This window comes from Triturus cristatus, chromosome 3_2 (assembly GCF_964204655.1).
Source record: "Triturus cristatus chromosome 3_2, aTriCri1.1, whole genome shotgun sequence".
In the NCBI taxonomy this organism is placed as follows: Eukaryota; Metazoa; Chordata; class Amphibia; order Caudata; family Salamandridae; genus Triturus; species Triturus cristatus.
Genome location: NC_140584.1, coordinates 1,155,020,781 through 1,155,046,536, shown reverse-complemented (window position 1 = coordinate 1,155,046,536; position 25,756 = coordinate 1,155,020,781). Strand labels below are relative to the sequence as shown.

At 46.0% G+C, this 25,756-nt stretch overlaps 1 protein-coding gene across 4 annotated transcripts in view; it reads left to right on the top strand.

Annotated features, from left to right (window-relative positions):
• Nucleotides 1-25,756, top strand: part of LOC146859306 (uncharacterized) — a 300,182-nt gene that overhangs the window by 166,733 nt on the left and 107,693 nt on the right. The window lies entirely within an intron of this gene.

The following is a 25,756-nucleotide window of genomic DNA, read 5'->3' as shown; positions in this document are numbered from 1 at the left end:
ACTCGGCTTGCTGGCCTAAAGAGTTAGGAACTCTCCCCATCCCGGTCCAAAAAGCAAAAAACCTGGACATAATCATTGACAAGCTGAACTTTAACAAGCATATCTGTTCCGTTTTCTCTTCCAGTTTCAACATGTTGAGAATCATTAAGAAAATTCTCCCTTTCATCCCTTTTTACTTCCAGAAGAACAGTAATTTCATTACTAGTTCTTTCGAAACTGGACTACTGCAATGGACTGTATGTCAAGCTCCGGAAGCAGTACAAAATGAAACTAAAGAGTGTTCAAAACGCGGCGGCAAGACTTATTCTTGATCTGCCCAAATTTCATCCCTTCTCAGATTCCATCAAGAAGCTCCATTGGCTCTCAATAGATAACGGCATCAAATTCAAGGCACTGTGCCTTGCCTACAAGGCCATACACGGCTCGGGGGCCAGCAACCTTACATCCCTTCTCCTGGTACATTCCCAATCAAGATCTACGATCAAAAAATACATTGGTGATCTCTCGCTCCAAAATCAAGTGTTGAACTGGGGGGAGGGGAGTGCAGCTGTTTGTCTTCTGAAACCCCGACACTTTGGAACACTCCGCATATACATATCAAAGCGGCTCCCACTGTATGGACTCTTAGGAAACTGCTAAAAACCTGGCTTTTCAATGTCTAGCCCCTTTTTTCCCCCTGTTTTTTCCTCACTGCAATACCCAACATAGCGCCAAGGTACCAACGGGTATTTGTGCGATTTACAAGTTCAATAACATAACACTTCAAGCACCACTGCCAGGAACAGTTCCACCATCACTGGCCCCAGTAGCACCCTCACTTCAAGCACCACCACCAGGACCAGATCCACCAGAACTGCCCCAGGTAGCACCCTCACTTCAAGCACCACTGCCAGGAGCAGTTCCGCCACCACTGCCCCGTTACAGTTAGTAACGCATCCAACACATGCAGGACCCTCACTTCAAGCACCACCACCGGGACCAGTTCCACCACCACTGCCCCACCACAGTTAGTAGAGCATCCAACATAAGCAGCACCTTCAGTTCAAGCACCGTTGCCAGGACCAGTTTCACCATCACTGCCCCCAGCAGCACACTCACTTCGAGCACCACCACAAGGTCAAGATACACCAGCACTGCCCCAGGTGAGGTTCCGTGTGGGACGGAACGACACTTTTGAGTGGTGACGAATATGGATGAGTTTGGTGTCTACGAACCGCAAATGACGAGTATAGTGGGTGTACGCAGTTTCGCTATGCAACCACGTGTGGTTCGTCTTATTTTTGGATTTGTTCATCCGAACCCTCGGGTTCCATTTTAGATACAGCATCCATTTTGTTTCTTGCCCTCAAGTAGCCAGCGAACGGACTTTGTCCGCTTCGTGACCCTGGGACTCCCAAGCTTACACGAGGGACACGTGTTCCTTTGAGGGTGACTTTTTACGATCAGGGAAATGACACGGCGAAGGCAGATGACCCCGCTCGAGCTCATCTTGCCGTGCCGGTCTATTGTTTCAGTCATGCATACATTGGACACGGGGTCTTTGATCCCGTTATCAAGTTTCCTTTATTACTCCCAACACTCTTTTCTAATCTGTTGTGCATCCTTGTCCTTTCTTTGCATCTGTTTTCGTCCCTTTTCCTAATGTGTTTACGGTCAGGATGGAATGTGTTTTATTGCAGAGAAGATATGTTTTTACAGTTGGGAACCGGCAATACTGTTGTAATTATGTTCCGGCCTCCTGAAACATGAACACGACTCTTTTGAAGTTTATTGTGGGAACTGAGTTGTAACCTTTGTTCGCCATACTGTGCAATAGCAAAAACGTGTATAAAAGGAGCGATCCACTTTTGCAATTCGAAGCAGTCTCCGAGAACCTACACGTTGTGTACTTCTTGTGACCTCTGTATCCCTGCAGTAAATAAACGCTGATCTCTGACGTCGCCGGAAGTGTCCCGTGTCTCTGTGTTTTGTACGCCAGAACAGGTAACCCACGAAGGTTTCAGGTGTTGGTCCCTGGCACCGCTGGGTCTTAGAAGAACCCAGTCCTTCACAGGTAGCACCCTCACTTCAAGCACCACCGCCAGGACCAGTTCCACCAGCACTGGCCGCAAGCAGCAGCCTCACTTCAAGTACCAGGACCAGTTCTACCACCACAGTCAATAGCGTATCCAAGAAAAGCAGCACCCTCACTTCAAGCATCACCACCAGGACCAGTTCCACCAGTACTGTCCTGGCACAGTTAATAACGCATCCAACACAAGCCGCACCCTCACTTCAAACCCCACCACCAGTTCCACTACAGTTAGTAAAGCATCCAACACAAGCAACACCCTCACTTCAAGCCCCACCGCCAGGAACGGTTCCACCATCACTGCCCCCAGCAGCACCCTCACTTCAAGCACCAGGACCAGATCCACCACCACTGCCCCAGGTAGCACCATCACTGCAAGCACCACCACCAAGACCAGTTTCATCACCACTGCACCACCACAGTCAATAGTGTATCTAAGAAAAGCAGCACCCTCACTTCAAGCCCCACCACCAGTTCCACTACAGTTAGTAACGCATTCAACACAAGCAACACCCTCACTTCAAGCCCCACCGCCAGGAAGGGTTTCACCACCACTGTCCCACCACAGTTAGTAAAGCATCCAACACATGCAGGACCCTCACTTCAAACACCACCACCAGGACCAGTTTCACCACCGCTGCCCCACCACAGTTAATAGCGCATCAAACAAAAGCAGCAGGCTTACTTCAGGCAACACCACCAGTTCCACTACAGTTAGTTAAAGCATCCAACAAGCAGCACCTTCACTCCAAACATCACCGTTGGTGCTGCCACATCCAACACAAGGAGCACCCTCACTTCAAGCACCACTGCCAGGACCAGATCCTCCACCACTGCCCTCCACAGTTAGTAAAGCATCCAACTCATGCAGGACCCTCACTTCAGGCACCACCACCAGTTCCTCCACAGTTAATAGAACATCAAACACAAGCAGCAGCCTCACTTCAAGCACCACCACCAGGACCAGTTCCACCACAACCTTGGCACAGTTGGCAAAGTATCCAACACATGCTGGACCTTCACTTCAAGCACCACCACGGGACCAGTTCCACCACCACTGCCCTAGCACAGTTAATAGTGCATCCAACACAAGCAGCAGCCTCACTTCAAGCACCACCACCAGGACCAGTTCCACCACAACCTTGGCACAGTTGGCAAAGTATCCAACACATGCTGGACCTTCACTTCAAGCACCACCACGGGACCAGTTCCACCACCACTGCCCTGGCACAGTTCGTAGAGCATCCAACACAAGCAGCACCTTCACTTCAAGCACCACCGCCAGGACCAGTTCCACCATCACTGCACCCAGCAGCATCCTCACATCCAGCACCACCACCAGGACCATTTTCACCACCACTGCCCTACCACAGTCAATAGAGCATCAAGCACAAGCAGTAGGATCCCTTAAAGCACCACTGCCAGGACCAGTTCCACCATCACTGCACCCAGCAGCACCCTCACATCAAGCACCACCACCAGGACCAGTTTCACCACCACTGCCCTACCACAGTCAATGGAGCATCAAACACAAGCAGTAGGATCACTTCAAGCACCAGGACCAGATCCACCACCACTGCCCCAGACAGCACCCTCACTTCAAGCACCACCACCAGGAACAGTTCCACCAGCACTGCACCCAGCAGCATCCTCACATCCAGCACCAGGACCATTTTCACCACCACTGCCCTACCACAGTCAATAGAGCATCAAGCACAAGCAGTAGGATCCCTTAAAGCACCACTGCCAGGACCAGTTCCACCATCACTGCACCCAGCAGCACCCTCACATCAAGCACCACCACCAGGACCAGTTTCACCACCACTGCCCTACCACAGTCAATGGAGCATCAAACACAAGCAGTAGGATCACTTCAAGCACCACCACCAGGACCAGATCCACCACCCCTGCCCCAGACAGCACCCTCACTTCAAGCACCACCACCAGGAACAGTTCCACCAGCACTGGCCGCAAGCAACAGCCTCACTTCAAGCACCACTACCAGGACCAGTTCTACCACCACTGCACCACCACAGTCAATAGCGTATCCAAGACAAGCAGCACATTCCCTTCAATCACCCCCCACCAGGACCAGCTCCACCACCGCTGACCCACCACAGTTGCTAGTGCATCAAACACTAGCAGCGCCCTCACTTCAAGCTCCACCGCCAGGACCAGTTGCACCACGACTGCACCACCACAGTTAATAGCGTATCAAACACAAGCAGCACCATCACTCCAAACACCACCGCCAGCGCTGCCACAGCCAACACAAGGAGCACCCTCACTTCAAGCACCACCGCCAGGACCAGATACACCTCCGCCGCCCCAGGCAGCACCCTCACTTAAAGCACCACCGCCAGGACCGGTTACACCACCACTGCCCCACCACAGTAAGTAATAGCAGCAGGGCCACTCCCATCACACTCAAAAGCACTACCACACCCTCCGCAAACTGGGAACTAAAACACTACAATACTATAGTGTTTCACCAGTACAATATCATGTACTCCCTGCCCCACACAGTGGACTTGTGGTGTGCACTTACAAGTTTCATAAAAAAATAACTCTACAACAAAGACAAAGAAATTGTATTTTGTTTGTTGATTTGTTTATAAAGTAAATCCTAGTAAAATCTCTACTTAATACCTACTTCCCTTTTTTTCTAATTTGTTTTTAAGCCATAAATGAAACAAACATTATATACATGACATTAGAAGGGTAGACATAAAATTATAAAAGAACAAATAAAAAAAGGGAATAAAAATAAAGAGACAAAAAAAATGAAAATCTTAAACCTTTAAAGCCAAGAGTAAAAGACATAGGAGAAAATGAAACACCATCATGGGTTGATAACGCCTTATTGCTCCCATAACTGGTCAGTCTAAATCCAATTAAATTTCAACCAACAACGCGGTCCTCTAGTTTTAGCCAAAGCAAGTTCCATTTCATAAACCTGTCTAAGTAGGACCCGTAATTCATTAACAATAGGACTGATAGAATCTACCCAAGCTCTAGCAATACATAAATGAGCACACACAATAATAATAGTTGCCAGGAAATTTCAGTTACTAGTAACCCCCCTTCTAATACCCAGGAAACTTCTTTTGCAGTGAGCTGATAATTGGGGCCCAGGAGTGGACTGAGAATACTGGTGACCCTCCTCCAGAATACGTCGAGTTTAGGACAATCAATAATATGTCTAAGGTCTGCCGCATGCAGCTGACATTTCGGACAGTATGATTTTTCCAGATTGTCAGAAGCCCACTTAGATATAACCGCCGGAGTGTAGTACAGCATGTATACAGCCCGATGCTGTTGCAACTTTAAATTAACTGATGTTACCCCTTGATCAAGTACTTGCATGCTCTCCCAAATGTCCTCGGCGGTTATTTCAACCTTGAGGATCCGTTTGAATTCAGCCGCGATTTGTAAGCAATCATCGGTAGCCTGAGCCAATTACCCCCCGACCGATGCTTGTATATACTCCAATTCGTATTTTCTAGCCAATTACCCCCCGACCGATGCTTGTATATACTCCAATTAGTATTTTCGAAGAGTTTGGCAATGTTAATAACTTCTTCCTTGTATAAAATAATCCATAACCTGTAGGTATTTAAAGAATGTTTTTTGCGAAAGTCCAAATTCGTCCTTAAGTGCAATAAAAGAATGAAACCCCTCTCCATCATAAAGTTGGCCGAGTCAGGTGATGCCCTTAGATTGCCAGTACGTTCCTGGAATATGTTGGTCATCATTGGATTGCCCCTAGCACAGTGTATGGATGCTGTGCCGGGAAAGAATATTACTTACAGATTTCAAGCCAAATCTGATTTATGTCCATAATTACTTTAAACTTTTCCAGCTTGAAGTAATTGGGGTCAGCGGTTTTATACAATACAAACCCCACTATTTGGCCACAAGCAAGCTGATACGGTAACAATGTTGGGCCGGCATCCAGTCCGCAGAGCAGACCACAGAGCTGACTGACAAAAGAAGCCCAAAAATAGAACTGAAAATCTTGGAGCTTAAAACCTCCCTGTGCACATTATAATCTCATAAACTTGAGAGCCCGCCGGGCACGCTTATACGCCCATATGAAACTACCTATAACACTGTTCAATTTCTTTAAAAAGGGCTAAGGGACGCGTAATGGTATAGAGAGAAACCAGTATAGGAATTTAGGGTTAATACTCATTCTTATAACGTTACACCTCCCATAAATACTTAGTGGTAGTCGAGGCCAGCCACGCAATTCGGCTGCAACACTTTGCAAAAGAGGATCGTAATTTAATGTAATAATATCATTAACCTGGCTACAGATGCATACCCCAAGGTAAATTGCACACTGGAAACCCCCAATGTTGTAGGGAGAACATCAGATTGAAAATTAACAATTGTCTGGGTCTTGGTGGCATTTAGTTTATAGCCTGAAAAGGAGTCAAATAACTCAGGCTCTTGGATAATCCTGAGAATCACCTTACATCCCAGAAACAAGAGTGAGAAATGATAGAGACCTCAGTTAGCCATGACCATTTTGAAATACCACCAGTGGAGGACTTTATTAAATTAGCCCTTAGTGTGTCCTCCGGTTCCCCGTTGGCCACCTACCTCCTAAATTATGACAAACTTTAGGAGCAGAGCTTCTTCCGGCACTCAGGCTGATCTGTAAGCAATCTCTTGAGAGTAGAACGGTGCCAGCATGCTGGAAAAAAAGCGCTAATTACACCTCTCCTGAAAAAAGCTTCATTAGATCCATCCTGTCCTAAGAATTATAGGCCTATTTCATTGCTGCCCTACCCAGTGAAGATTATAGAAAAACTGGTCAGCAGAGAACTCTCAGTTTCTCGAAGCTAACGATAAATTGGAGGATGTGCAGTTTGGCTTTCGCCCAGGACATGGGACAGAGACTGCCTTGGTAACCGTACTGGATGATCTTCGAATGCGGGCCACATTTGATACGGTTAACCACAAGGTACTCTTAGCCAGCCTCGCCAGAGGTGACAGCCCCTCTGACCTCGGCAAAGGTAGTATACGCAATCTAGGAATCCGCTTTGATTGCAATCTGAGCCTGGAGTCCCAAGTAAACCAGACAGTCGGTAGTTGCTTCGCTCTGATGAGTGCTACGAAGGATTCTCCCATTACTCCCTAAACAGACTAGGCTGCTGGTAGTAAGGAGTATTATCCTTAGCCGACTGGATTATTGTAATGCCTTGCTGCTGGAGTCTCCTAAATATTTGATGGGGAAACTCCTGAGAATCCAGTCAATGGCAGCCAAGCCGGCACTAATGAGACTTCGCCAGTCCTCATCATCTCAGGCCTTGGCCGAGCTCCATTGGCTCCCAGTTGTGCAGAAGGTACAATTCAAATCAATGTGCATAGTTTTTAAGGCTCTACATGGGATTGGGCCCAAGCCTTTACAGAGCAGATTTGAATGGTATGCTCCCTCACGTAATCTCCCCTCCTCCTCAGCCAAATTGGTAAGAGTATCCAGGTTTAGGAGAGTTAGATCTGGCAGAAGAGCTTTTAGCATCGCAGCAGCTTCGGCCTGGAACAAACTCCCAGTCGAGCTCAGACAGATGTGTTATGTTATGTTAATTAGTCTTCTAGCGCGCACAGCTACTCCAAGGAGTGTCCCGGCGCGAGCATAGAGAAACTGAAAGCATAACCAGAACTCAGACAAAAATATAAGTTTTTAACAATTTTTTTTAAAGCCACCGGATCTTCCACACTGCGAAGCGCTAGCGGAAGGGCATTCCAAGCCTGGGCCACCAGAACGGCGAGGGAACCACAACCTAATCGGTGCCTGTAGAAGCCAGGAACCTTTGCCAACCTAAGAGCGGAGGAACGCAGTAGCCTCCCTGGGACATAAAAGGAGAACCGTTTCTGCAAATAGTGGCCCCAGACCATGAAGAGCACGGTGGGCAATAGTGAGAGATTTAAACTTCACCCGAGCCCTCATAGGAAGCCAGCGGAGAGAGCGTAGATAACCTTGCACGCTATTCCTTAAGGGAATCTCTGCCAGAAGGCGAGCAGCCACATTCTGCACCACTTGAAGTTTAAGGGAATATGCCGGGTATTCCCACATACAGTGCATTGGCATAGTCCAGGCGGGAGAGAATGAGCGCACGGACCACTGACTCTTTCGCTACCTGAGGAAGGAGTGGTAGAAATCTTCTCAGGACTCTAAGGAGGCCAAAACAGCATTCCACGAGTCTCTTTACTTGAGTTGCAAAAGAGAGATTATCTTCAAAACACACTCCGAGGTTCTTAGCCACGCAGCTGCTGTACGATGGAGGCGGGGACTCGGATGGCCAAATCGTATCTCTAAAACCAGGGGAGAAATTACCGTACAAAAGTATCTCTGACTTATCTTCATTGCATTTTAATTGGGCATTCACAAGCCACTTGAATACAGAAGACAATCAGAACTGAACAGATGCCACGGCTTCCTCATTTTTGTTCCAGGTAAATAGTAGCTGGGTGTCATCGGCATATGCGATCACCTTAGCCCCCAAATCCTCCGCCAATGTGACTAAAGGAGTCAGATAGATGTTAAACAAAAGGGGGCTAAGAGATGATCCCTGTGGCACCCCCGTGGAGACCAACCGAGGTGAAGGTGCAGCTGGAGGAAGCCAGACTTGCTGAACCCGGCCCTCCAAAAAGGACTTAATCCAACCCCAGGCTGATCCAGATATGCCAATCTCCGCAAGTCAGTCAAGCAATAAAGAATGGGGAACCGTATCAAATGCAGCCGACAGGTCAAGCAGCACTAAGGCTGTTCTCCTGCTGGCATCAAGGCATTCTCTAATCGCCTCAGTCACTTCTACCAACGCCCCTTCAGTACTTGAAGAGGAACGAGAACCCGACTGAGCTGGATGCAAGATAGATGGCCTGCTGCCATTTAGAAAGAAGCTGAAGACCAGGCTCTTTCCCAGGGCTTAGTTTATCATCTTTATCCCTGTAATAGTCACCACACTCTAGGATAACTGATTTCACGTGTTCAAGCACCAAGATACCCGTAGGGTCACAGTGCCCTCTATAAATCCCGAATACAATACAATAATGTGTGTAATGGCGTCGGCCGGATTAGTAGAGTAGACTGCAATATCGTCGGCATACCCAGTAACCTTGAGTTCAATACCATTAATCTCAAATACAATGAGCGGGGCCCCTTTAACCACCAAAGGAGTGTAGGGCACCAAGTAGACCTCAGTCAGAGAATAATCCCCTTTGGGTAACTTAGAACATCATATATCTAACAACCAACCAAATAGACGTATCACCAGAACATACCACCACCATCAAAGGGCCTAGTGCTCAAAAAATGTAAGTACAAATGTTTTATTAAAAATAACCAAACATGTGGTCACACATAGAAAATATTTCATACAAGGTTAAAAACATTCCATCAGAATAAAAACATGATGCATAACATGAAACACAAAACACCAAACAATTCAGTGCAATGTTGGGAGAACCTGCAAGAAAGTTCTTCCTTGTCTAAAAGAGGCCAAATCATCGGACATAGATCATTTGTCTAAACTCATTCTCTAAGCAATTAATTTGATATTTACAACACATGTCTTCAATCTCAAATCCATGATCCTACGGGGTGAGAAAGGCCCCCAATTAAGAGGAGTGTTTTGAACCCCCGTGATTTTTTTATGTACGGCTATACCTGCCCACCACAGTGAAGGATACTAGGATTATAGAAAAGATTCGTATTTAGATTTGGGAGATATTGTCTCATGTCCTGAAGGTGGAGGTCTAACATTAGCAGCCACTGAAACGAGTCGACGCTCATTTAAAGAGGCACATTGAGACTGTGAGGACATGTCGTAAATAACAAATTAATTGCTTAGAGAATAAACAAAAATAGTCAGTGTCCTATTTGACAGGAGACGAAGGGCACGCCTTAGTGTAAATTGCTTGGCGCAGCAAGAAGTTACCTAAAAAAATCAAAATGGGACGTGGTCGAGGTGGTTGGTCACGATTCCCTCGTGGAGTAGTAAAGGGTATACGATGCGCCCGTTGAACTTGGGAGTCCATTTCCCAATCTGAGAGATCAGGAAATGCTTTTTGAAGCAAACTAACGATATACTCCCGTGGACCCGACCCCTCTCTCCCCTCTGGAATGCTAAAAATGCGTAGATTGTGGTGCGTTGGCAGTTCTCAAGATCCTCAACCTTGGATTGCAAGAAATCCATCTGAGTTTTGCATGCTTTCGCAACCCCAACCATTTGTGTATTAGTTTTTTCAACTAGCACCACCCGTTCCTTTAATTCCGTAATGTCAGTAAACAAAGAGTCAACTGTACAGGTAACTTCAGTAAGCGCCGCCTTGATATCGTGACTATCCGCTTTTGCTTGACTGTAATATTCCCGAGCCTAAATTCTTTGAAGAGACAGCGCCTTTAGGATATTAGTTAGAGTGGGTATGTCTGACTCGTAGTACTCCAAGTGACCTACTTCAGGGTTTGACGTGCTATCCTTTCTTGTACCTGAAGTTACGGGGACTGATGTAATCGTCGTCTCAGTCAATTCTTCGCCGTTCGCCTCAGATTCACAATGCCGACTGAAAGCTACTGGCAAACCATTTGAGACCGCCGCAGGAGAAGGTTTGTGGTCATTCTCGTCCCTCATCAGTGAATCAGAGGTCATACTATGAGGATTGAAGAGTCTCGAAACAATAGCCTTGACTTCCCCTTTCGAAGCCACCCATTTTCGCTGAGGACTAAAATTGGCATCCGTCTTCACTTTATTTGAAACATCACTTTTATGTCGTCCTGCAATAGTAGTAGAGGGGATAATTCCCCCCCCCCCCCCCCCCCCCACCATGGCCTTTTGCGCCTTTGCCCGTTCTGGCCCCTCTGGTGGTTTTAGGACCTTTCCCCCATAATGATTTCGCCTCAACCTCCACCGCCGCTACTGGCGTGAATTCGACGACGGGGGGTCAATCGTTTCATCATTGCTCCCATTACCCCCGGTCCCTCATGCCACATCTCCTTACTGTAATGATAATCCCGGCATGATTTCATCGGGTACATCCTGAAGAGCTTGATCTACAGAAGCAAATGTAAGGCCATCGGATACCACTGATCCGCCACTACAGCAAGTAGAAGATGATGGCGTTAGTTAACTGAGCCACAGGACCGGAGTACCCCCCCCCGGCACTGCCAGAGCGAAGTAGTCTCAGGATAGGTCGCCCGCGGTATAGATCCCTCCAACCACCTACCAGGGAAGTGGCAAGGGTTTGGAGATTCAGGTCTCAATATACATCAGGTTATAGTTGATCAATCAAGGTCCCGGCAATCCTTGAGTCCGCAAAAAGAAAATACACCCTGTGGGAAAAATACTGTACATATCAAATACAAGGCTTTCAATAAGGGTAGTACTGGGAACAGTACACACAACAAACTATGGACAGTCTTTTGTGATGCGCATCGGTGGTTCCCCCTAGGTGGGTATCTCGGTGGGATTTTTAAGGGTAACTCTGACAGGGTCTCTCTCTCTCTCTTTCTCTCTCTTTCTCTCCCTTTCTCTCTCTTTCTCTCTCTTTCTCTCTTTCTCTCTCTCTCTCTCTTTCTCTCTAGATCACAATCTCATTACTCAAAATCAGTGCCAGATTAAACCCTTTGTAGGCTTCTAGGGAGTTTAAATTTCACCCCCACCCACACAAATGATCATCTAATACATTTTAATTTTACCAACCATCAATTTTAATAAACCAATTTTATTACACAAAACTAAACCTTAACAAGTATTAATGTTATCAAACAAAAATTAATTTGAAACAATAAGCTTGATTTAAATTTTCTTTCAAGATCAAATCAAAAATATTTTGATCCGCTGTCGCAAGCCCCCTAAAAGGAGTGGGGCCCATAGGTCGGTGCCTAGTTTGCCTATTTGGTGGTCTGGAACTGCTTCAAATAGACGTGCACTCTTCCTCTCCGTACCAAGCCTTTGTGCCTCTCTGTCCTTGGTGAACGGTTTGCAAAGGGCTTTTAAAGTAGGCTACACCTGCAGGTGCTGCAGACCTGTCCCTTGAGGTGTGCGCTCCATGCGGCCCACAGGAATGGGATGTTGCTGTCCTTACTCTGGCCCAGCTGCTTGGGTTGCACTTCCCACTATGAGCACTAGTCCCGACAATCTCCGGTACGTCACTGTCACTCTGTGACTTCACTACTTTCTTCCCTCCAAAAATCACTAATTTTCATTATTACTTTATTTCCCTCTAAATCCCTCACTTATGCCCATTTTCTGAACATACTTTCCCCAGTTGTTCACTGAGATTTACTTTACTATTTTGCTATCCTGATAAAGCCGCCCCACTGCTGCACCTTCTGACTTTCCTGTTGCATCCATGTCTCTCTTTCTAGTCTTCTTTTGGTCCATTTCCAGCCCTTGATCGCTTTCATTTCTCTCATATGTCTTCATTGAAGCACACCACTGTTCTTCCTATTTCAAAGAAACTCGCTCTTAAAACCACTTGTCTCCCACAAATTACACATGCCTTCAACAATTGTCACTCGATGGACTAAATAGTTTCCCCTTTACTTCTGAAGATTTATGTCTCTAATGTCAGGAGGGTTGGCTTCATGCCACCACAATATGTCCCCATAATTTGAGAAGGCTCTCAATCAAGATGGCTGCCACCACTGCCTTCAGCACCCTTTGTGAACCCTGCCAGTTGCACTGGGTCTCTGGTCCTGCAGTGGAGTCATTCCTTCTTACCTCACTCATCACTCCTGTGCTGTGCCTTGGGCAGGACACATCTCTGCCCCAGGTGGCATCCCATGGGCCCTGCCGCGGGACCCCTTTTCTGTTTCTCTGCCACTAACATGACTCCTCCAATCTCTTCTAATTCTATAGAGATGATACACAGATCATTCTCCTCCGTTGACTCCTCTTTCAGAAAGACTACATCAGGATGTTCTCTCACTCCCTCCACTTACTCGTCTCCGAACTGAGGTAGTCTTTCTTCCTGAAACCCCTTCCCAACCTTGCCCCCTCTTTCTATATTATTAGAACCTCTCGACCCTCTGTTTTCCTCTCCATGTAATATTTGCCTCTGTCCTTTCTCTTTCTCTGAGTATTTCCTTTACTACCTCTATTGTGGCATTTCCAACTATATAATTTTCATAAAACCCAACCCTTTATAAACCATCTGTGGGAAAATGCCCCTTTTGAATGATCTCCTCCATTTTTTGTAGTGATGCTGCTGTTTTTTTGGCTCTGTGCACTGGGACTCTGCCTACCCTGTGCATGTGGTCTGACCCCGAAACCATATTGAAACTGGCTACACTACTTATTGGCACATTTAATATACCTATAAGACCCTAGTAGAATGGTACCCCATGCTCCCAGGGCTTGTAGGTTAAATGTTGCTAGTAGACTGCAGCACGTATTCTACCAACACTAAACTGACCAGGTAAAACACGTCTCCAGAGCTGGCACTGCAGCCATGTAGTTCAATTTTATATTGAAAACTCAACCTGTCTCAATAACCCCTTTTGACAGGCCTAAATCCTCATTTTAAATATTAAGTCACCCCTGAGTTGGCCTTAATGCCCAATAAGGTAGGGTCATGGCATTTAACAGTAGGACATGTATAGGTTTAATCTAAAACATTTGCTTACAGTGACAAGAACTCAAAGCTATTTTCACTGCAGCAGTGTTAGCTGTTCCATTGGAAAACATTCAGAGTTAATATTAAATCTGAATAATGTTATCTCCACCTAGGAACCAGATAAAAAGTTCATTCTTGGACTTTTTAAAATAGTTATTACAAATCCAATTCACCAGTAAATTTGGATTTGTACTAAATATTTCCCAAAAGGTACTTTTAAAAGTCCCCTCCTGCCTGCCTAAAGCCTGTATAAGCCCACTTGTATAAACGTCCTCCTGTCACCCAGGAGCTGAGAGATTGGCCTTGGGTGTGTGAAGAGATTGACCTTCCCTTGACAAGATTGCCTTGGGGGCTGTGCCCAGACCCTTGCATAACTTTAAAGGAGGCCTACTCTGCCCCTAGCAGATGTGGCTCACACCTCGCTTGCCTGTATTTTGTCCTCCCAGCCAGAGGGGCTGCCCACAGAACTGGTCTTGAGTGACCACAGTGGAGAGGCTTTCCCTCCCACCCCCCATCGGTTTTTAACTCCTCAATCTAATTCTTCTTTTGTCTTTCTTTCTTACTATTTCAATCTAAAACGCTTTTACCTACTCTTTATTACTTTATACATGTTCATTAGATTTTACTCCCCTGCTTTCTTCCACCACTACTCTCAATGCTCCCCCTCTTAATTTCTGCCTCTCAATCTCTACCTGTCCTCTCTATGCTCAATCTCCCATCCAATCATCTTCTTCACTCACATGCCCAAATTTATATTTTCCTATTCAAATTTAGGGTGATTTAAGGTTTTGTGAACTGCTGAACTCATCTGAGATTTGAGGATAAGTTCTCATCGTTCATTACCTGTGATATGGTCAGTAGAGAAAAAAAAGGTTAATAGAGATGTTGGGGCGACGCAGAGACCCTGGTTCTAGTTTATCAGCCTAAGTAGCAAGAGAGACGATTTGTTGAACAGGCCCCCACAGTTACAGTCAGATCGGTCCTTAAGGATGTTTTCGTGAAGAAAGCCTATTCTGAAGAGATATTATTATAGTGTCCACTTATGGAAAGTTATTTTAAAAATTAATTTACAGGCACTTAATCCTTGTGTATTAAAATTTTCTTCAAAACATGCTGATGTATTGTCCCAGTGGTTTGTTTTTGAGCTTGATACATTGGCCCCTCTAAATTCACTCTAGATCTTCCTGAATTCTCCAGAAAATATTGCAGCCTTAAAGGGCTACCAAATTCTGGGTAAAATCTCCTCCCTGCATAAGTCAGCTGACAAAGAGCTTCTCAAGTTGTGCAGCATTCATCATTGCAGTACTGCATTTTTAATTCCACATTTAATTCCTATTTGTAAAGTGCAAACAAATCACCCGTAAGGGTATCCAGGCGCTGGGGGGCCGTCAAGGAGATTAAGTGAGCTTTGCCCAAAGTCACATGATGCTGAGCTGCTGCAAGCAATCATACCGTGAGCCAGCTCTGGAATCAGCCACTCTGGCCGCTGCGCCACACCTCACCCACATTTGATCAGTCTTTACCTCGTCAACTGACCCATTGGCAAATAGTGGTCCTCTCATCCAAATCAATTCCTTCTTTTTTGATAATCAAGTTTGTTTGCGTTTGAAAAACAGACAGACAAAAAAACAGGCCAGCATACAATTGCATAGTAGATCAGCGACCATCTCTAACAGACGACAAAAGCCACAGTCATGATTGAAGTAATTATAGCAGACCATTCCAGTTGAAAGCCAGTAGAGCGATGTGCGAGAAAAGCAGAGCCAATAATTCAAAATGGTAAGTACAGCCATTTGCCCCATACCTCGTGGAACTTCCCAGGACAACCCCGGGACTCAAAGAGAGGCTCTTCCTGGGCCGCGCACCAGTCCACCACTCGTCGCCACTTTCGCAGGGTAGGGGATTTGGCCTGAGCCCAGGCCGCCGTGATGTCTAGCTTGGCCACTGCCACCGCCATGCCCAGAAAATGTTTGTCGGCTCTAGAGCCGTCCAGACCATCGAATACCCCCAGGAGAAGGCGTATGGGATCATGGTGAACCTGCCAACCCAGAGTCTGCATAAGCTCACATTCCACCCCCGACCAGAACAGGGCAAGACCAGGGCACAACCAGACCATGTGGTAAGTCGGCCGGGGCTTGGCCACATAGTGTGCAATCTGGCGAGGGGCACCGTCCCGCCTTATGTAGGCACACAGGCGTGAAGTAGGCCATGTGTGTAAAATAAAGTTGGATAAGACTGAGTTTAGAGGAGGTCGTAAGAGTTTTGGGAGCCATAAGGGCGTTGCACCAGTCTGCTTCTTCTAGGGGACCCAGCCACTCTTCCCAGCAGGTTCGCAGCGAGTCCAGGGTAGAGGGGCCATTATTCACTAGGGAGCGGTATATCCGTGACACCCCTCCTCTGCCCAAGTTTCCCATCATAACCTGGGCCTCCAACGGGCTAAACTCTGGAATCGACATGATCCAGGGTACTCCACTACCATATACTCGCGTTGGGCCATAAACTCACAGTGCGTAAAACCGCTGGTTGTCAAGTTTGTGACTTTCACAATATTCAGGATTTGTTATTTAATACTTCTGTTCACCTTCTAACTAACCCTTCTCGGATCAAAAAGTTCTTTTCTTTGGACCATTAGTTGAACTAGTTGATGGTGAGAATAGCATAAAACTAACTTAATTATACTTTAAATGTGATAAATAAACCACAGACTCAGGAAAGATTTGAATATTTATCTAAATTAAACGCATGTGAACCATCTCAAAATTACAGTGCAGTCACCAACATTCATGGGTGAGAAAATTCGATTAATAAACACCATGCATTTGCATCAGACTCCTACAATAATCAATGCTCAGAAAGGGAGAGGACAGAGAGAAAAGAACATTTGCAAATAACGAGAAATTATATTTACCAAGAATGGTGTGGAAGACCAACCCCCTGGCCAAAGGGCTGGTAAGGGTCCCCTGGGATAGATCAGGAGACGAAGACTTCAGGACAGGAATCTGGACAGAATAGTAGACCTCTCTAGAATACCGACGGTTGTGCCGCACCCCTCTCTGACGCAATCTTCCTCCTCGAGATTCTTCTGCGATCTTCTGATCTAACCCAATTAAATTAGGATAGAAAGTTCTGCTGCAGGCTCTGCAATCGGCTCCCTCCACCCAGTTCTGCACTTCAGTTCTTAATCAGCATCTCAGCATCTCTCTCAGCATCATCTGCGCACTCCGCATCCCAGCATCTGTGCTAACTAACCAACTAAAGCAATCTTATGTCATGCCCCGCGGTCATGTCCCGAGATGCGGAGGGTATTTAAGGGCAGCAGACCATTCTAACGCTGCTTAGTGTTCTTGCAGATAGCCCATTTCCGTCCTTTTGAGAAGTGCCTGACTTCCTGTTTGTGTGTATTTCCTGTTGCCGGTTTTCAGACGACGTGCATCGAATGAGTACGGGTGTACTCGTTGTTCCTTGTTTGGCGTGGCATTTGGTGTTGCAGTGGGTGCTGTTGCGGCACCAGTAGACGCGCGATTTTCCTTGTGTTTGTTGGAGTCATCTACTGGCGTGAAGCCACCGTTTTCAAGTAAGTTCCAGGAGCCTGTATAATTGAGTTACCGAAGGTGCTGTCCCGCATTGCAGTTCTCTAATGTGGATTCCTGAGTTACAACCTGTATTCGGCATTAGGTATTAGTATTTGTGGAGCCTGCCGTTAAGGCGTCTCTCAGTCCATTTCGGGCCAGAGTAATATTAATTTCGTTTCTGTTTCAGTTGATTCTATGTATCTTGCACCTCGGTCCCGTACACAATATTGGGTGGGATTAACTAGCGTGGACCATAGAGTTCTGTTTTAGGTTACCTCAGTGCATCATAGAAAAACACGGTAATCTTTAGTCCTCACACGGGAGATAAGGTGGGGGTTACTTATGTTTAACCTTTATATACTCTCAAGCTAATGTCTACTTGGTTTTCCCTTCAGCCCTTATGTGAATCACTCACCTCAGAAGACTAGTATAAGAAGAAGTTAGTTGTTACTCCTGCTCAGTTCGTTGGGAGATCTTCGGGGTGAGCTAGACAATTCCTTAGATAATTACCTCCTCTCCTTAGATAATTACCTCCTCAGAGGGATCGCTGGTTATAACACTTGTGTATTACTATAGGGTTCCTAGCCATCCGAAACAAAATAGCGTGCTGAGAGTTCCCTGAGAAAGAGGGCGTGGTAGGTTTCCCAACCATTAAGGGTCTATACAAGTGAGGTCATTGGTACTTGATGCATATTAATTAAGACTTTTGTTTTACAGCTGTGAGTTCCTGCCTTTAACCCAGACGTAGTCCACCAACACGACCTGCCTTTTTCCCCCGCCTATCCTTGTTTTGTTTCCCTGTTTTCCCTAGCGTTCCTCTGTGCTCTAGAGTCTGATAGAGTCGGAGGGACGTGGGGGAAGACTGAGGACTTCTCTTCAGGATTCCTAGTGCTCCTGCGGAACAGAACCAGTGATCTTTACAGAACGCTAAGCCTAATAGTAGGTTCTGCCCGAGCGTCATGGACCTGGGAGCAGTTACACTGGCGGATGTGGCTGGCATGTTAGGCAACTTACAACTAGAAACACAGGCGTTGTCGGCCAGACTTGACACCTTCCAGCGCAGGCAGGAGTCAGGGGCCACGGGGGGAAGAGCCGAAGCGGCACCCTCAATTATCCACGTCACTACCCCTACTTCCATCCCTTTAGCGCCCCCAGAGAGGTTCTCAGGCGATGCTTCCAGGTGCGGAGCTTTTCTTAGTCACTGCCAGTTACATTTTTCGTGTAAGGCCTCTTGCTTCCCCACAGATCAGGACCGTGTTGCCTTTATGGTGTCCTACCTTAGTGGAGCAGCCGCAGATTGGGCCATACCTTTGGTAGATCGTGACGACCCCCTCTTATATAATTACTCTGCCTTTAAAGGAGAATTTCGCAAATTATTCGATAAACATATGTATACACACTCAGCTGATACTGAGTTGTTGGCTCTGAGACAGGGTAGCCAAGAACTGGTGGCTTATATCACATCATTTCAAAGATTGGTGGTGGAGTCTAATTGGCCAGAGGAAAAGCGGAGTACATTGTTTTATAGGGGGTTGCGTGATGATTTAAAAGACGCTCTTTCACAAATAGTGGACTTACCGTCAGCTTGTACGGAGCTGATAGATTTGGTGGTTAAGATCGAACACCGTATCCAAGAAAGGAAGCAAGAAAAGGGAAAGGGCGAACCACGATTTGTCCCTGTCAAAGATAAGAAAGTAGAATCTGTGAAAGGGCCTGATGAAAGCGAACCGATGCAAATAGGCATAGTGAGAGGGCCACTGACATCGGATGAGAGGCAACGGAGAAGAGCCAATAGGCTCTGCCTATATTGTGGAAAGGCTGGTCATTTTTTACGGACATGCCCGATCAAACCCAATGCATCGAAGAGTTCGGGAAACTAGAAAGCCTGGGTTTCGTGGAGATGGGAATCCTGGGCAGTTCTGGCCTAACTGTCTCCTCTTTGGAACATGACATTAAACCTATCCCTCACCTCTATGTATCAGCTTATCTCTCTGTAGAAAACCTTGGTCTCCATGTAGCCATCATGATTGATTTGGGGGCCTCTGGGAATTTTATGGATGAGGAATGGGCAAAGTGTAACTTAATTCCCTGTGTCTCGAAAGACGTTTCCACCAAGGTGATTACAATAGATGGTAGCTCTCTTGTCTCAGGGCCAGTGACTCACAGGACAGTTAGTCTCCACATGCACATAGACCCCGATCATCAAGAAGTCATTGAATTTGATTTAATTCGGTCACCACAGATACCTGTTCTTTTAGGTATTCCCTGGTTACAGACACATAACCCTATCATTGATTGGCAGAAAGCAACACTCACGTTTCGTCCCAGTATACACTGTGATTCTCAGATGGCATTAGTCCAAACTATATTTGATGCAGAACTAAAGGATCCAGTACCTGAATTACCTGCCTGTTATAACGACTTGTACACGGTTTTTGATCCCAAGGAAGCGGAGGTCCTTCCCCCGCATAGAGTATACGACTGTCGAATAGATCTAGAGACAGGAGCCAGAATTCCGTGCAGTAGGGTCTATGCCCTTACTGAGAAGGAGAACACATACCTCGGGGAATATTTGGATACTATGTTAGAGAAAGGGTTCATTAGGCCTTCTAGATCTCCTGCCTCCTCAGCTTTGTTTTTCATCCCTAAACGTGAAGGAGGTCTTCGGTGTTGTATTGACTATAGGAGATTGAATAACATCACCATTAAGAATCAATATCCTTTGCCTCTGATTGCCTTTCTCCTTGACAGAATACGCAACGCTAAGTTTTTCACTAAACTAGACCTGCGTGGCGCCTACCATTTAGTGCGTGTCAAGGAGGGAGATGAGTGAAAGACTGCCTTCTGCACGAAATACGGGTTGTTCGAGTATTTAGTAATGCCCTTTGGGCTTTGTAACGCTCCTGCTGCGTTTCAGTTCTTCATCAATGAAGTACTCTGGGATATGCTCGACGTCCATGTCATCGCCTATATTGATGATTTATTGATCTATTCTTCTACTCTATCTGAACATATAGGACATGTCCGAAGGGTGTTGGAACGTTTACGTAACAACAACCTGTACTGCAAATTGGAGAAATGCACCTTCCATACACAAGAAGTACCTTTTTTAGGATTTATTGTTACACCTCAAGGACTCAGAATGGATCCTGTTAAGGTCAAGGCCGTTCTCTCTTGGCCGGCCCCTGGTACTGACCAGGAGTTATAGAGCTTTTTAGGTTTTGCCAATTTTTACAGGCGTTTTATCTAGAATTATTCCGAATTGGCACATCCTATTACGGCACTCTTGCGAAAGGGAATTCCGTATGTATGGTCGGCGGAAGCAGACACATCCTTTCAGCGATTGAAAGAGGCCTTCATGCGCGCGCCTGTTTTACGACATCCTGACCCAGCCTTGCCCTTTATGGTTGAGGTGGACGCCTCTCAAGTGGCAGTGGGAGGGGTTCTGAGTCAAACTGATCCTGTGAGTGGCGAGTGTCACCCTGTGGCTTATTTCTCTCATAAGTTCACTCAGGCAGAATACAAATCTGCTGTGGGAGATAAGGAATTACTGGCGATAAAGAAGGCATTTGAGGAGTGGAGGCAGTATCTACTAGGCGCTAGGTTTCCAGCTGTAGTGTATACAGACCATCGCAACCTTCAATATCTTAAATCAGCCAAAGCACTGTCCATGAGACAACTTCACTGGTCTCAATTCTTTTGTGAATATGAATTCACTATACAATTCCGTCCTGGGACTAGAAATGGCAATGCGGATGCCTTATCCCGGCTGGGATTTCAACAATTGGAGGAACTGGTTGATACCCCCTCTATCATTCCCCGTGAGTACATCATAGGAGGAGTAATCACAGAAGACAAGTTTAGGGACCGGATTAGAAAGGGTCAACTCACGGCGAACTTGCAGGCCATCGTTGGGTCACAAGATACAGGAACAGTAGATGGTTGTGTTTGTGTTCACGGAGGAGTAGTGCTGCCTACCTCAGATTTGCAAGCCCAGGTAATGGAATGGTATCATTCACATCCCTTGTCGGGGCATCCAGGAATAAGGCTACCAAGGCCATACGTGAAAGGTTTTGGTGGCCTACCATGCTGAAAGACATAGAGCAATATGTGAAGACATGTCCTGTCTATGCCCAAACCAAGGCTTCCCAGCAGAATCCCGTGGGTCTACTCCTACCCCTTGCCTCTCCTCCTGGCCCGTGGCATACTGTCTCCCTAGATTTCATAGTAGAACTACCAGTAACAAAAAGAAGGAATAACACCTTGCTTGTTGTGGTGGATCATTTCACAAAGACCGCATACTTCGTCCCTTTGCCTGGGTTGCCCACGGCCTCAGAACTGGCCTCCATATTCTTACAACAGATTGTCCGCCTCCATGGTTTTCCTTCTGTTTTGATCTCGGATAGGGGAGCTCAGTTTGTATCTCGGTTTTGGAAGTACTTATGTGCTATGCTGCAGATCGATGTTAGACTATCTTCTAGTCATCATCCGCAGTCGGATGGCCAAACCGAGAGAGTTAATCAGTGCTTTGAGCAATATATAAGGAATCAGGCCCTACACTCCTTAGCAGAGTGGGACGAGTGGGTATGGGTGGCAGAAATCTCGTATAACAGTCCACATTCGTCCATCAACCTTACACCTTTTTTTTGTTCCCACGGTTTTCATCCTAAGTTGTTACCTGTAGGGGTCCCATAGACAGCCCTACTCCTGCAGCCAATGATTTGGTACTGAAGCTACAGGACTTACACGAGAAGACGCTAGTAGACCTAGACGGGGCCAAGGTGAAATATAAGGAGGGGGCTGATTTACACAGGAGGTTGGAACCTATTTATACCCCTGGGGATAAGGTGTGGCTTTCCACTAAACACATAACACTCACTGGTCCTCGCAAGTTTAATCCCAGATACATCGGTCCTTACACAGTACTCAAAGTGGTTAATCCGGTGGCGGTGAAGCTCGAGTTGCCTGCCTCTTTTAGAATACATCCTGTATTCCATGTATCATTGGTGAAACCTGTTGAGACAGGCACGAGACTCCCTAGGAAGCCCGCTCCTGTCTCCGTTCAAGATACCAAAGTATGAAGTGGAGGACGTTGTAGACTCTCGCACCCGGGGTAGATCTCTCCAATATCTGCTGCATTGGAAAGGGTATGGGGTGGAAGATCGTACCTGGGAGTATGCTTGTGATGTGCATGCTCCCCGGGTTGGTACGGAGGTTCCATCAAGGGTACCCCGAGAAACCCAAACCTAGGGGAGAGTATTGTGGGGGGAGAGTGCTGTCATGCCCCGCGGTCATGACCCGAGATGCGGAGGGTATTTCAGGACAGCAGACCATTCTAACGCTGCTTAGCGTTCTTGCAGATAGCCCATGTCCGTCCTTTTGAGAAGTGCCTGACTTCCTGTTTGTGCGTATTTCCTGTTTCCGGTTTTCAGACGACGTGCATCGAACGAGTACGGGTGTACTCGTTGTTCCTTGTTTGGCATGGCATTTGGTGTTGCAGTGGGTGCTGTTGCGGCACCAGTAGTCGCACGATTTTCCTTGTGTTTGTTGGAGTCGTGTACTGGCGTGAAGCCACCGTTTTCAAGTAAGGTCCAGGAGCCTGTATTATTGAGTTACTGAAGGTGCTGTCCCGCATTGCAGTTCTCTAATGTGGATTCCTGAGTTACAACCTGTATTCGGCATTAGGTATTCGTATTTGTGGAGCCTGCCGTTAAGGCGTCTCTCAGCCCATTTCGGGCCAGAGTAATAATCGTTTTGTTTCTGTTTCAGTTGATTCTATGTATCTTGCACCTCGGTCCCGTACACAATATTAGGTGGGATTAACTAGCGTGGACCATAGAGTTCTGTTTTAGGTTACCTCAGTGCATCATAGAAAAACACGGTATTCTTTAGTCCTCACACGGGAGATAAGGTGGGGGTTACTTATGTTTAACCTTTATATACTCTCAAGCTAATGTCTACTTGGTTTTCCCTTCAGCCCTTATGTGAATCACTCACCTCAGAAGACTAGTATAAGAAGAAGTTCGTTGTTCCTCCTGCTCAGTTCGTTGGGAGATCTTCGGGGTGAGCTAGACAATTCCTTAGATAATTACCTCCTCTCCTTAGATAATTACCTCCTCAGAGGGATCGCTGGTTATAACACTTGTGTATTACTATAGGGTTCCTAGCCATCTGAAACAAAATAGCGTGCTGAGAGTTCCCTGAGAAAGAGGGCGTGGTAGGTTACCCAACCATTAAGGGTCTATACAAGTGAGGTCATTGGTACTTGATGCATATTAATTAAGACTTTTGTTTTACAGCTGTGAGTTCCTGCCTTTAACCCAGACGTAGTCCACCAACACGACCTGCCTTTTTCCCCCGCCTATCCTTGTTTTGTTTCCCTGTTTTCCCTAGCGTTCCTCTGTGCTCTAGAGTCTGATAGAGTCGGAGGGACGTGGGGGAAGACTGAGGACTTCTCTTCAGGATTCCTGGTGCTCCTGCGGAACAGAACCAGTGATCTTTACATCTTAAATATACCTTTGGTTTTTCCATGTTCCACCCATTAAAGTTTCAATATCAGGAAAATGCGAAATTTGATTGGTCAGGCAAAAGGGGGGTCTTCATCACACCATGCTTGCTTGCAACAAAATTCAGTTAAACCATTGTTCGTAACCCATCCCCTTACTTTTTAGGTCTCGCTGAGTCAGCGCGCATGCGCTGCTCGGGGAGACATTTAGTAGGTGAGTTTTCAAAGTGCTGCTGGCTGGCGACAAGCTTGCGTTCACACGAGCATGCACGTGCGCAGCCGGCAGCTTTGCAATATGTACAGCCGCGATCCCTTTCGCGCACGCAGCCTACTTTCACTATTCCCATCTAGCGTGCGCGTGCAACACTCGCGCCACTTTTTGTCCACTCCTTGTTTATTAAGTGTCCATAACGCGTGGTCTTGCCCGTTTTCTTCCTGGCTTCAATTATTTACAAAGGTTGGATTCACCGTAGCCATTTCCCATTGCTGCTTCTTTTCTTAGCCATTTCTGCTCCTCTTGTTTCCTTTCCCCCGGTTAGCTGCATCCCTCTTAGTATTTTGTTGCTCTGTGCCCGCCCCCACATTTAACGGCCGTCTTTGTCATTCTACTTCCCTCCACCCAGATCCCTTGCCACTTGCTTATTGACTCGTTCCATGCACACAAAGCTTTTTTTGTGCCTTTTAATCATACTTTTGCGAGTTTGTTTCCATATATAACACTTCCTTTTCATACCCCTTGTCTGTCGCTTCCACCCTTTTTCATTACCATGTGGTTATCGTCATGCTTATTAATTGTATTTTTACGCGGTTTATTTCCTTTTCCATTTCACAGTTTCCTCCTCCCCCCCTGCCCTGCACTAAGTAGCAGTTTAACCTGTCCTATATTTTTGTAAATGCCTTGCTCTCTTCGTTGATGTCTTCCTGTCTGCCTTATTCCATGTAATTTTTACTTTATCCATGGTTTCTTATAAAAATTCCACTCATTCTTTCGCACTCAATTGGTGCAGTTCAGTTCTTTCTGTAGTTTCTACTCTTATTTTATCAATACACTCCTCCTTTCTCCTTCTCCTTCCTCCTTTCTTCTTCTCCCCCCCCAAACGTGTCAAATTTGGTAGTAGAATCTCACTTTTACCTAAACCATGGAAATGCAGTGCGCACATATGGAATGTGAAAGCATGGCAACTATGTACTTTCTGCTCTGTCTTGTGAATTGCTCTAGTGCTTTTGGGCCAATCTACGCTATATAAAGTCACAAAAATAAAATAACTAAAAGATAGAACAGTATGTTTTGCGGACTCTTCTGCAATAGGTACCAGCTTAAAAAAAACTTTGTTTATAAATTTTACTTTCAAAATAGATCACCCTTCTTTCTAGAGCTGATTTTCCGGGAGCCTGTCGTTCGCTATTTTCTATTCGGAATTTGTAAATTAGCGTTCTAGGTCTGCCTCTGTAACCAGTTCATAAAGACTTTTGTAGCCATCTTTACCTGGAATTTCGATTCATACCAGGGAGTTCGTGTAGTATCAAATCACAGCATCACAGGCACAACAATCGTTAATGTCTTCAATGTGAAGTTTAAATAATGGGCAGGACGCCTTTAAATTACAATGAGTTGCTATTTTAAACCACTTACTCAATCAATGTGAAATATATCTCGATTTTAGGTTCATGTGGAAAAGGATCACTCCTGTTATAAAATGGCAACCACAATCACTGCACAGGAAAAACAAGCATTGGCATAGCCAATAGGTCTCGCCTTTGGGACCTTATAAGTATTTAGTTATGCAGCACAATATCCTTACTGCAACAACATTAACTGTTGCATGGCTAAACACTTTATAAGGTCCCAAAGGTGAGACCTATTGGCTATGCCAATGCTTGTTTATTCATAAATTCTATTCCCACACACTAAATGTGACGATGTCGATATAAATTAATGAATGTCTTCATAGTTGAACTCTACAACATCTCTTTCTCACA